The 13379-nt window shown below is 44.9% G+C and overlaps 1 protein-coding gene across 20 annotated transcripts in view; it reads left to right on the top strand.

The window, feature by feature from the left end:
* The window catches only part of TANC2 (tetratricopeptide repeat, ankyrin repeat and coiled-coil containing 2), a 283394-nt gene that overhangs the window by 143305 nt on the left and 126710 nt on the right, over positions 1-13379 (top strand). The gene's annotated exons all lie outside the window — the stretch shown is intronic.

The raw sequence follows: 13379 nt of genomic DNA, 5'->3' as shown, positions 1-13379 counted from the left end.
TTCCTGTCTCCTTTATATCTTTAAGAAGCAAGATTTGCTCTTTCTATTCCATGGTGGCCTCTTTCCGTTCAACAGCTGATTAGACGAGTTGGATATGTTCTTTGTTTTTTGCTATTAGGGTCTCTGTTTTGCTGTTCAATGAGTATACGACTGCAGAGAATGATTCCTGAATGAATCTGAACTGCAACTTTTGTTTGCTTTTTAACAACAGTTTACATTTTTGTTTCAATACATGAATTAAAAACAGCACTAGGCAGTTTGCTGTCTGCAGTTCTTCCTGGGCATGCTTTGAAATTTCTAGAAAGTAGAAAAGGGCCGATAGTTTTGATGGGTAAATAAGCTTGTCCAGCCCTTAATTCATACTGCTCTTGCTCTTATGTAATCTAAAGGAGCTATATCAAGAAGACAGTAAAATCAGCCTCTTGCCAAGCTGAGCTTTTAATATAACCACGTATTTCTGAACAAAGCAGCTACTTTAAAACAAACAAACAAACAAACAAAAAAAAACAACTAATTATTTATGATGCAAAGAAAATCCAGCTTCAATGAAAATAAACATCTGTCTCCCTCCAAAACCAACCCCCCAAACCCACCTGTAAATGAATTATGATAGGCACTGTCAATCTGTATGTTTAATTGTTAAATTAGTATTGGCAATGCTTTTGCTGTTGATGATGGTAATTACAGCAGTCTAGGGAAGCCTTCATGCTGCGATACCTAACCTGAAGTTTTTCAAGCAATGAATGCAGAAAGCACGAGGGAATTGCTGCAGCTAAGTGCCAGGACATTGCACCAGCTGACATTAATACAGAGAAAGCCAGCACTAATAGCGGTAAGGGACACGGTAAGGAGCAAAGCAAGGGTTTGATGGTGTCTCAGCAGAGGTTTTAGAGGTTTTGCATTGGATTTCTGTCTCTTGTCCTCTTTTCTGGTTCTGTGCATTTCAAATCTGCTTAGAAGGTCTGCAAGAGGACTCTCAAGGCAGCTCGTTGGCTTTCTTACCTCATTGAGATATGTCAGGCTCCTCAAATAGGCAGAGGGCAGAGGAGCAGTGGGGAGGTGGGGACTGGCTGGAAGCTGCAGGCATTGCCCAGGGGCAGCACGGAAGGTGGGCAGGGAGAAAGGGTATCTGTTAAAGCCAGCTTTAATTCCGAGGGGGAACAAGGATAAAGGTAAAAATGGGGAGATAAGGGAACGGAAAATTCGGAGAAGATGGGAGGCAGGGAAGAGTTGGAATAAGGCAGCACTTCTGAGGCAGGTTACGAAATAAGTGCTTGCTCTGGGAGTTGCCTTTGAGGAAAATGGCATGCTAAAGAGCTTGCAGAGGAGCAAGTCTATCTTTGATCCTTCCATTGTAACATCCTATTTTAAAATTTCAGTGGCAGGGGGGAGGTTGCTCAGCAAAGGGAGGAGGAGCAGCAGCTCTTCAGCCCTCAGCGCTGCGCCAAGCACAGCTCTGGCGTCGCAGCCAGATTTTGGTTTCCCTGCTCTCAAAATCTTTTTGGTCTGACGGGCTTGATCCTTATCCAAGGCACACAGGTGACACATCTGGGTGCATTGCACAGGAGCAGCCAGCCGGCACGTGTGCTTGACGGATGGAGCAGTTGTGTAACACCGGTGGTCGTGGTCCTGCCTGGGCAGCAATCAGAGCAGCTCTGGGGGATTCGGCCACTTGCAGGTTGTAGAAGGTTGAAACGTGGATTTTCTCCAAGATTTTCTCTGGAAAGATCAGGCTGAGCTTAGGAGAATGACTTTTTTCCAGTTATACTTCAGGTCTTTTTACCCTGTCCATCACAGAAGTAAATCTGCATGAGAAAATTGTTTCCTTTATTAAGGAAAGAATCAGACAGAATGACGGAATTGTAGGGGTTGGAAGGGACCTCCAGAGATCATCGGGTCCAACCCCCCTGCCAAAGCAGGTTCCCTAGAGCCCAGGTAGGAGTCCAGACGGGCCTTGAATATCTCCAGAGAAGGAGACCCCACAACCTCCCTGGGCAGCCTGTCCCAGTGCTCCGTCACCCTCACCGTGAAGAAGTTCTTTCACACGTTGGTGTAGAACTGCCTGTGATCCATTTACTGGCCATTGCCTCTTGTCCTGTCCCCACAAACCACTGAAAAGAGGTTGGCCAAATCCCTCTGTCTCCCACACCTCAGGTATTTATACACATTGATGAGATCCCCTCTCAGTCTTCTTTTCTCCAGGCTGAACAGACCCAGGTCTCTCAGCCTTTCCTCACAGGGGAGATGCTCCAGGCCCCGGATCATCTTTGTGGCCTTCCGCTGGACTTTTTCCAGGAGATCCCTGTCTCTTTGTACCGGGAAGTCAGAAGTCAGATCAGGTCGTTTCTTTCAGGGAGTGGTGTCCGGCCTGGTGTGCTGTGGCTGCCACTTCTTCAGCTTGGAAGTGGGCGCTGAGCAGCACCTTTCCAGCAAAGGTAACGGCATTTTCAGTGACCAGGTCTGGGCCTGCTGTGGAGCATCTCGCTGCTGTCACAGGATAAAAATGCCCCAAAGGTCTGGCAGGGATCGCTGGGCCTTGCACCCAGTTATACTGGGAACATCACTCGTCTGTGCCTGAGGCATCACTGGGAGCAGAAGGCCCGGTCTGTGGGCTCTAACTGCAAATAATCCCGTGGTCATGAGATATTTCAATTAAAGCATTTAGGCACTCCACGTTTCCTTGTCCCTATTCCTCTGTGGAGGTAAAGGTTGGTGAGCAGTTCATCTCAGCTGCATGCAGAAAGTTCTAGAAGCTCATCTCCTTCTAGAAGTATTAAATGAAAAAAAATGTCAAGAGCAAAGGATAAATTGTTGAAAACTAAATGTGGTCAAATGGTAGCGATTTCCTCAGGTAAAGAAACAAACATCGTAAACACAGCCTAATACAATTTTTCCTAAAGTTTAACAAGTTCAGGTAATTTGGGCTTGTATCACTTTTGCCTCATCGGGAGCTTCATTTTAGGCATAGAGGAGTCTGTGTAGCTGCTGCCAGCAAAGCAGCATGGACCCTAAACAGTTTGATATCAGCTTAAGAATTATGTGTGCACATCAGTGTAATTAGAGGTCTGCCGTTATCAGCTATGCCACCTAAATTAGTTTCAGCATAGCAAAATGTGAATGACTGACACATATATAAAATCAAATCACCTTATCTATTCGCATATTTTAAGTTGTTTTTTTTTTTTTAAATACTGTTTTCAAGTAATAAATTAATATTGGCCCTTTTGCTGCACAGCCCCAGTTAAAGTCAGTGGTGCTGTAGTGTGCAGCTCTGGTCACCTGTGTGCTTTAACACGGGTTTACTTGGGCTGTGAATGGTGTTTTACAATTTGCCCTTATCTAACTGGTTACAATTTACAATTTGCCCTTATCTTACTGGTTACGATTCCTCAGCATGATCTTTAGGATATGGTGTGGCAATGAATTAGGCTTTGTTGCCATGCAGCTTAGCTTTGCTCCCAGCCTTGGCCCCTGCCACATCTGTTCACATGTTTTCTTTTAATTTGGCTATAATTTGATGCCTACCTTTGATCATTCCTGGCTTGTCATAAAATATTTAACTAACACACAAATAGTCATGCTTTCTTGCATCAGTGTCTACATTGAATAATTCCTTTTTCTTGTTGTTCTTCAGATCCCTTGCAAGATTAGTCCAGGCTTTACTTTTTTACTGCTGTGGTACTAGAGGAGCACAGGGATGCAGAGCAGCCCTCCCTTGCACACAGCCTTGGAAGAGGCAGCTGCTACGGGTGTTGTAGGAGCAGGCACCATGAAGAATGAGCAGCAGATCCGTGGGTCGGCCTCGCGTGGAGGTTGTGGTGGAGGGGGTTATAGAAACAGGCAAAATGAGTCATGGCAAAGCAGGAGGACCAGAAGGTACTGGAGGATGCTGAATTGCTCTCTGTGCTGTGTAGCCTCTCATGTGTAACTTCCTTAACACCTACTGGCAGAACAGTGGCTGGTAGGGCACGGCTAAGTACCAACAAGGGCTCTAAGGGAGCCGATGCTCGCCTGGATAACAGAATGTATTAGCAGAAGTTCACCCAGGTATTGCTTAGTGGAGTTAGGCTCTTCCAATCTCTTGGGATTGCTTTGGCACAACCATGGTGTGCTGGGGGGGAACCAAGTCGATGGAGCTCGTTTGGATTTTCAGAAAACAGAAAACAAACGCTTCCCGCGTTTTTTCAGACTACAGGGCTCATTTGGAGGAAGCTGTGCTGTGAGGTGGTAAGAAAGCTTGATGCCTGTTTCAGAAGGTGACAGATAAATTAACGGAAGATAAATTTGTTGGGGGCTTTGGGAGCTAAAGCCTGGCTCAGAAAATCCTTGTGTGGCAGCATGCTGGAGGCTGTGAAGGTTTGTGACTGTCCCCCTTTGCAAACTCTGCCCTAGGTATCTGGTGTCAACTGCTAGAGACGTGTCACTGAGCTGGACGAGCCGAATGCTTTCATCCTTCTGTGAAGGACAGCAATTTACAAAGTAATAACATTTCTTTAATTCTTCTGTAGCAGCTCAAGCTCTAGAAAAAATGCTGCTGCAGTGAGAAGGTGCAGCGGTGATTCCAAACGCTTGCTGCTTTACTGCAGCTTTGCAGCTACACACTGTGATTCAGCTTTCCTGTAATCAAATCTCGGTGTAAATACGAACGGAAAGAAGGACTGTACAAAACAGCAGAGGAAAACATTCTCTGTCAAGAAGAGTAGCCTTATTTTGGAAGCAGGCTACACTTTCTCATTTCTTCTCTGGAAAGAACCATCAGTTAAAATCTCCTCCTCCCCGCAGTGACTTGACATATCTTAAGTTGCATTAAATATTCAGGTAGGTCTCTATAGCCTGACTTGTTCAACATGTATAAGTTTAAAAAAAAAAATCCCTAAAACAAAAGTCCCTTGTTGGAGCGCTGCAGTGACACATAACATTTGAAGAAGACAGGGGAATGCATTTGGAGAAAACTTTCAGGTTCTAAGGACTGTTGCTGAATAAGTTTTTTTTTTCTTTTTCCTCTTTTTTTTTTTTGTCCTACAGTCAGCTTCATACAGAAAAGGGGAAAATGTATTTGCTTCGGTAGCTTTTTGGTTAGTTTCTGGTTTCTCTCATGCAAGTTTATCTGGAAATCTGAGCATTGTGCTTGGATGGTTCAGGCTGTAGGTTTAGAGAACAGTGAAGCGGTTTCTTTCCAAACAGTGAATTAACAGGATTACCCATAATTTGATTAAAGTGACCAAGCTCTTCACTTCTTTCTTTAGAATAAATAGCCTTTACAGTACATCCAGGTTGTATTTGACAGTTCTGTATAGTGCCAGTGAAATGTTTGAGTCCCTGAATTGCTGTAAAAAGAAGCCTGGGATGGCAAGAGGCTGAATGGGAATAATGGTATCCAGCACTCGTGGTGTGGTGCATTCTCCTCTCATCTGTTTTAAGTTTAACATTTAATGAAATAAAACTGGTGGGAAAAGGGAAGTGAGGGAGGTGAGGAACGTTTTCTTCAGCCGTTCTGGTTCTGCCATCCAGGAGAATTCTTTGGTTTGTTGAGCAGAACTTGTGTAGGCTCATAATGCTGACGGCGTGATTTCATCCTGTAGTCCCAGGCCGTCATTCACCCCGTTTTTTTAGGTTAACCAAAGTCTGAAACTTGAAAAGGCAACTGAATGCAAGAGAAATGTCTGAAACCTGTCAGTGGGTGAGTTGCTTATTTTCCTAATAAGCTGATTTGGGAGGCTGAGGCAAGTGGCACTGGCTTCCTCCTCTTTCATCCTCCCCCCGTCTGCGCAGCAGTTTCTACCTTGAGTCACACACGAGGAATTTCTACTAAAAGAGGTAATTTTAAAAGACTTCAGAAGATGCTGAAAATGAGAATTTTAGATGGGAAATGACGTGGAAAACTCCTGTGACACAGCTCTGAGGAGTCAAACCCGATCTCCGAAATTTAAATGGGGAGATGAAAGCCCCATACCCTGCTCCTGCCTGGTCTGGATGTTAAATAGGTAACTTGCTTCTCCGCAGAGCTATCTCCCCTATGGGGATAAAGGCTTTTTGGCAACCCACATTGCAAAAGAATTTATCAACAGGGTAAGAGAGATTTTTTTGTCTTTTCTGGGAGCTTTAATAGGAGCAACTTTCTTCCTAAAGGTTTGCCAGGGTTTTCAAGGCAGCAGCAGCATCACGGCCCCGTGCTTCAGCCCAGTATCGCTGAAGGCTGAAGCACTGGGGCAGACCAGGGAGAGGGGGCTGCATTGCTGTCACCCCAGCCCACCGAGAAGTTTGAGAGCAAATTGCTTCTCCATTTGCTCTAGCTGACAGCCAATAGTTGCATGGTAATAAGAAAAATGGAAGCTGAGTTACAATTCTGGAAGTGCGGAGTGGATATAAATTAGCATTTTAGGCAAAATTATTTTCTGCCTGAGTACCCCAATTTATTGCAAATATCTTTGAGCTAGTTGTTATTGAACAGTTCCCACAGAAATCTGTTGGCTTATTTTTTCTGCATGTAATTACAATACAAGTCTTTTGGAAACAAGTTATTTTTTCCCTTGAAAATTAATTAGGGGTGCCTATTTGTACAGAGGGAGGTTACGATCAATTATTTGTTTTCGAGAGAGGTTGTACAAGTTAAAATTTGATTTCATTTTAGAAGATCATACTCCTTTCTGATGCCATTGAACTTCCTCGTGTAATGTTACTGCTCTGGCTTGGTCTTCTTTCCCCTGCTTTCTGGAGATGAGTGGAGGGATGTAAATCATACACATCGCTGATCTGGAGGGCGAGAGAGGCTGGGATAAGTTTCTAGCAGGGCTCTGTGGTCCCCCAGGATCGCCGCACCCATTCCACAGGTTATTCCTCAGTTTTCCAAGAACAGTTTCAGAAGCAAGACTAGGCAGACCTTTCGTGTTACAGAGTTCTTACAGTTTAAAGAACGTTTTAATTGAGACAGTTTTTGACAGTTGTTTATTTTACCTCTCCTTTTCCGTTGCTGTTCTTCCCTTCCCAGCTTTCTGTGCTCTCTTCTGCTTCCTTGCTCGCTTCCCCTTTCCACTTTAATTTCCTTCCTTTTCCTTTCTTTCAGAACCTTATCTCCTAAACTAACCATGTTTGCTGAAAGTTTTGGAAGGAGAACAATGTTTCCAGGCAGCACATTGTTCTCACTTCTTGTATGCTCTGCCCTGCCCATGATGCTGCGATAACTGTGACGAAAGGAGACAGGCTTTTACATGTAATTTAAAAAGCTTTTATACTCCCAAATAACAGAATAGAAAAACAAAACAAAACCACCACCAACAAAAAAAATGTTACCGTTATACAGTGGTGTCTGTCAAATAATGCTGGGTTATCTGAAGAAGGATGTTAACTTACAATTTCGCTGTTTCAATCTTGATTTTTTTTTTGAAATCTGCGCCTAAAAATCTTAATTATTGATAGCTGGTTTATTAGTGCCACAGCAGAAATAATCAGGTGGTCTGTCGTTGTCTCTTTCTATGACTCTTAGCAAAATAAAGAGTCATTTGGGATCAGAGGAGGCATTGCAAGCTACGTATCTCGTGTGCTGGGTGTAGTCCAGCTGTGTTGAGTCTGACAGTTACTCGTTCCAGGAGCTCTGTGGATCAATAGCACTGCAGCACTTAAAACATTTTAGTACGAGGGAGACTTCAATAAAGTCCACTCGCTGCAGCATTACGTAGTGTTGGGCAGCTTCCAGCACGTGAATCAGCCCTTGGCACGGCGTCTTCGTTATTAAGTAAAGATGGGGAATATCCGATGTGCGGAGTGGCCGCGTGCAGTGCCCTAAATGCGAGGTTTGGAAGTTTGCTCTTCAGACCACTGTGCGGGCTCTTCCCGTCACAGACTCAGTTGGGCAATTTTTTGTAACGAGCCGGTGCATTTGGGGGATGGCCCACTCTCTGTACATAATTTATGGAGTAATATTGTGCTCACATGTTTAAGTAATTCAGCCCTTCTTCAGCTGAATCGGGTGCAAGAGATGAGCCTGCAGCAAGCACGGATTTTCATCGTTCCTGGCGGTCTTTCGCCTCTTTCCCTAGCCTTTGGTAAAACTGGTGTGTTTTTATACAAATAAATATAACTTCCCTTCTAGTGGGGCAGAGGAGGGTTCAAAGCATTGCTGAAAATCAGCAGTTCTTGGTGCGTATGGAAGGGAGAGGACAAAAAGCTGGGCGGAGTTTGAGCCCCACCGTGGAGGAGCAAAGCGAGTGAGCTTCGGCATGTGGCTGCGTTGTGCTTGTATTCCTCCTGAATCCCGTGTGTGTGTCCCAGGAAGCCGTGGTGACTTGTGTCACCCGTCCCAGGAGAGGCTCCCAGCCTGTTCCTTGCTGCTCAGCCCACCCTTGGTGCTGTGGAGGAGCAGTTGGCCATCCTCGAGCCTGGTGCCCAGACGGATCGGTTTGTTCTGACCCGTATGGGTGTCAGCGCACACACAGGGGCAGGTATCTGCACCGCAGGCAAACCGTGGAGTTAATTAGTTCAGATCCGCTGAAATGATCTGAAAAAGCGCCTGGAACACTTTGTTCAATCAGGTCAGAAGATGCTAAGAGCCCTTTTTTGTGTGCGCGTGTGAAACATTCATTGCAGAGCTGAGCCTGAACTCGGTAGATGAAGCCTTTTGCTAATCCATGATAATTTCCTTTTATCAATGCTTTTTAATATAAAGAAACCCTTTTTTAATTAAAATGCTAACTCATCTATAAATTACATGACAATGAAGTGGTAACAGAGAGAATGCAATAGAATCAGGATGCTCGGTGGGCTGAAGTGGAAAACAATGCTAATAGAGATAAAATGATTACGCGGGAAGAATAAACGCACGCTGTTGGTTCTTTGTTGTATTTTTATTTGGTAGCAGATTGAATTCTTGACACTGTTCACAGAGGGCAACAGAATTGATCCCAGTACTCATTGCAGCCATGAAAAAGGACGAGCCATCAGCAGCTCCTGGTTCCCGAAGTGTTTGTTGGGTGCTAGAGGAGCGTGTTGACAGCGGGTGGTGAGAGCAGCCGCGTTGGGCAGCTCTCCCCCACCACTTACTCCAGCCCCAGCCCCCTGCTCCTTGGAGCTGACTTCTCCAGGTGCCCCACAGAGACCTGGTCTCCCAGTCCGAGCAGTATCACGGGAGGTTTCTGTTCCTCAGGTGGGCATCCTTTCAGGATACTCTGAATTTTTAGAGTGACTTCTGTTGCATCCATCTTCAGCCTGCTCAGCTGCAGCCTCTGATAAAATGTTTTGCCTAGAGTTAGTGTAAAAGTGCTCCACTCCAGTTCTGTGCTGGTTGTACATACGTTTGCTTATGTGTGCTTTTTCATTTTTATCAGAAGAGCAGTTTCAAACATTTTTCCAAAAATAAGTACACAATTTTTAAATTGATTTACAGCAGCAGGCTCATGTCTGCTTTAAAGACTGATCTTCAGGCGTCAGTGACAGCATTGTACTTACAGTGTCCTTGTGGATATTAAGGAGAATTAGCGTGAAAACAGAAGGAAATAATTTCTGTCTTTTCCCCCTCTGGAAGACAGACCACCTGCTGCAGAAAGTGTCATAAATGAGCCATCTAATTAAACTTTCTGAATGCTTACCCTGGTAATTGTTTTGCATTCCACGGTTAATTCCTATCCTAGAAGCACCATCGCTTTCCTTCAAGAGGAAAAATTCCTGTCAAAGTCGAATGAGAATTTGATTGGCACTGAAGGAAGGCTTTGCAGCTTTGCTCTACTGACTTGGGTACTGGTGGGGATTAATTGCACTGAGAACTGCAGGAACCGGCCCCGAAAATGTGCAGTATTTGTTTTAAATAACTTCCCTAGCTATTTACGTCGGAGTTCCTACACCTGTAGTAGCAAGCCTGGTCCCATATGACACCAATGCTACATTTGTCACTGAGTCCTCGGGCGTAGGATGGACCCGTGGGAGGTCCATACAGAGGCTGCTCTCCTCTGCTCCTGGACACAAACATTGGAGCCTGGCTGACCCAAATGAAGGTTTTTGCGATTGAGCTACTCGTCATTGGGAAGTGTTTCTGAATTAGATGTGCGTTTTGCTGTTCTGGAAGGACATCGTTAGTAACTGCCGAGCCCTTCACCTAATTTGGTATTACTTAGGCTGCTCCCTGCTCAAAACATCCTTTGTGTGACTGGGAAAGCTGCTTCGATGCTCTTTAATTTCCAGGCTCAGTCTGGTTCTTACAGCAAATCTGATGGAAATAAGAGGCCTAATGGACAGAGGCAGGTGTAGCATACTTCGAATAATTTTTCCATGCTTCTGTTAGGATTTACCCTACGTGCTAAATGCTAATCCTCTGACTTTGATCACAAGATTTCACCGTGGTCATGGGAGCACGTTCAGGACATGGGCAAACTCTTGCACACGTCACTTTGGCAAAAAAGGTCAATATTCTCCTTTAATTAACACTTGGCTAAAAAATGCCAAAACAGGTTTCTGAGATGATGCCGTTGCCATTTGCTATTTCTTCCAGTAGAAAAGTAATGCCCAGATCTGAGCCTGCCGGGGTAATTTTCCTTTGGACCGAAGACGGGACCGCTCCACTCCTCTGCGGGGAAACCCTCCTTCGTGTAATCGGGTTACATATGAGTGAGGGCTTTTTTTTTGGTCTTTTTAAGGTTAAGAATATCCAAAATGAAAGGAACTAGTGTGCTGTGGCTCTTCCCTGGTACGCAGTTACCCTGAGAAGATTTTATTGACTGGAGCCTTTTAAACGCAACTTGGTTTTGAGTCATGTTGACACAGCACATCTTGTCTGCCGGTACCATGCATTTTCAAGACTTAAGTCACTGTTTTTAGGGAATAAAAACATAAATACTATAAATTGCCTTGTACGACTGACGAAGTAGTACAGCAAGAATCAATCATTTAGATAATAATAGGTTCCTCATTATCCTGGAAACTTAAAATGGTGGATGGGATCGGCTTGTAGGATTCGTGAGCTGATGGCTTGTGCTGCCCTAGGTCAGGTGTTGACTCAAGGCAGGAATTAATGGGGTGAATTCTGGGCAGCCCATTGATGAGGGGCAGCAGAGACCCAGAGCAGATGCAGACATGGGATGTGGTGAGTTCCTTCTTGTGGATGGATTGGAGCTGCCGGGCTGCGAGCAGAGGTGCAGGAGGGTGGGCTTCCATGGCAGGAAAGGTGGAGGTTTAATTAGTTCCTAGGGATTACTAAAAAAAGACCAATCTTGAATCAACTGTACCTTAAAAAATGTACTTAATCTGAATAATTACAGCGTTGCCTTGCTTTCAGTGTTAAGGTTTTACATACTTTTTGCCTGTTCTTCGGGGTAAACACCCCAAGCATGCAGGTTGTGCACCTTTGGAAGCCTTCAGCTCATTTCTCTTCAGGTCCACGCAGAAAGCAGAGTAGTTGGCATCGCCAGCCCTTCCTGTGTTTGTATATTTTTCCTTCTTCTTTGGGTCAGTGACTCAAGTTTAGAGCAAATCCTTCTGGTGAGAACCCCATTGCAGTCACTAACATTTTGGCCTATGAGAACCACGTACATTGGGTATTTTGGTATTTGTTTTGAGTTGAGCATTGCTCGAGCATCCCATCAGATGGTCTGCGGTTCTAGCGTTAGCCAGAAACAATAAAGAAAGAAAAGATGAGCTATTTCCAATTTATATTATAAAAATGACGGTTACTGGGGCTGTGATAAAACAACTGAAACAAACTTATCTGCTAGGATAATTGCAAATGAAACGCCAGTAAATCGGTCTGTGCAGAATTATTATTCCCAACAACTTTGGTGCCAGAGTCATAATCTTCCCACTATTGATGTGTTTTCATTACGTTGGTATCTGCTACAAGATCATCACAGCAAATAATTTTTCCACTGGCATTGGCCGATTTGCAAGCTGATAGGGTTTTTGTGCGTGCGTGCATGTTTGGTATTTATGAATTTGGTTTTAATCACCGGGCTGGTGGTGGTGAGCAGCGGGTTGCTTGTGCGAGCTGGGCTGGGCTGAGCACCCCTGCTCCTGCCTCCAGCACCCTGCAGCCTCAGCGCCTTCGGTGCTGCGAGGGAGGCAGGGGCTGGGGGCCTCGGGGGGCTGCGAGCCCCCCTTATCTCCACCAGGCGCTTACATTCCTGCTGCCTGGCACGGCTCGTCTTACACCGGCCCCTGCAGAGCCTGGAGGGGAGCGTGCTTTAAATATACCTAATGGTCACGCCGTGTTTTCTCGTGCAAAGTGATAGCGCGGTGCCCGCGGTGCCTCTTCTCGCGTCGCATCGGGTCTCCCGGGAGCGGTGCTTAGGGGAAGGGGAGCCAGGAGGGTTGTTCAGCACCTATTTTGGTACAGGGAGTGGGATCTGATATATTTTGGTAGAGGGAGTGGGATCTGGGTATATTCAGCCTCAGAGGGACTTCTGTTGACAAACCACACCATCAGCTCCATCTTCTTTTCCCCACCCTCTTTCTAAAAATCACCATGGCCACTCAGGTACCGGCTCGGCAGGCGAGAGCGGGCGAGCTGTGCGCAGCCTCGCTGCTGCCCCATCGTCAGAATTGCGGATCCGTTTCCAGCTGCAGGGGACTGTTGGCTGTGTGCAGTCTCCTTAAAAGCCAGAGATTTATTGCTGCCTCAGAGGTCATCGCTTGACCTGTTGAGCTTTTATTGCAGGAGATGCATGAGAACAAACGTCCCCCCATCCTTAGGTTCAGATCCCAAATTTAATTTTCAGGACAGAGAACTATAAATATAAATTATGTAAATCGAGGCTATTATACTGAGAACCGCAGAGGCATGAAGCATACTGACCCATGATACAGTTTTTAGAGCAGCTTTTCAAATTAGCCTTTCACTTTAATGGGCATGTGAGTTTAACTTTGAAATGCAATACAATAATCTCTGCATATAACTTACTCCCCGGTTCTATTTCCCTGGTCTGGCAGGAATATCTGATTAAAAACTTAGTAATAAAGGCATTTTAGAAGTTGTTATTTTATTGCAAAAGGTGCATAGAGCTTTCTTTCAGAATTCAGACCGGGCAAACATGCAGAAAAATCACATTTCTCTAGCACTAATGCTCAGTGCTGGTTTGTTACAGACAGAGTTTTACCTTTCCCCTGCTCTTTCTTTAATTCTCTTGAATCTTTTCTGGATTTGCAAGGATAAAAGTGAAGCGCTTGGGTTTTGTCTTCTTGGGCAGCATTAGTTGTAGTCCGATCACTCACGTTGAATACCAAATCTGTTTGGTCAGACATTCAGGATGTTTCAAAATTGAAATTTTTTGTTCAGAGGAAACAATTACCGAAGCCAAAATTTGTGTATTCATTTTAGATATTTATAGTTAAATATCTGAAACCCTAACGGGCTCTGTTACCTCTCTGTGATCTCAGCCCTTCTGTAGTTGCTGAATGCAGGC

This window comes from Anas platyrhynchos, chromosome 28 (assembly GCF_047663525.1).
Source record: "Anas platyrhynchos isolate ZD024472 breed Pekin duck chromosome 28, IASCAAS_PekinDuck_T2T, whole genome shotgun sequence".
Taxonomy (NCBI): domain Eukaryota; kingdom Metazoa; phylum Chordata; class Aves; order Anseriformes; family Anatidae; genus Anas; species Anas platyrhynchos.
Note: the sequence above shows the minus strand (reverse complement) of the source record. Positions and strands in the feature narration are given on the sequence as shown.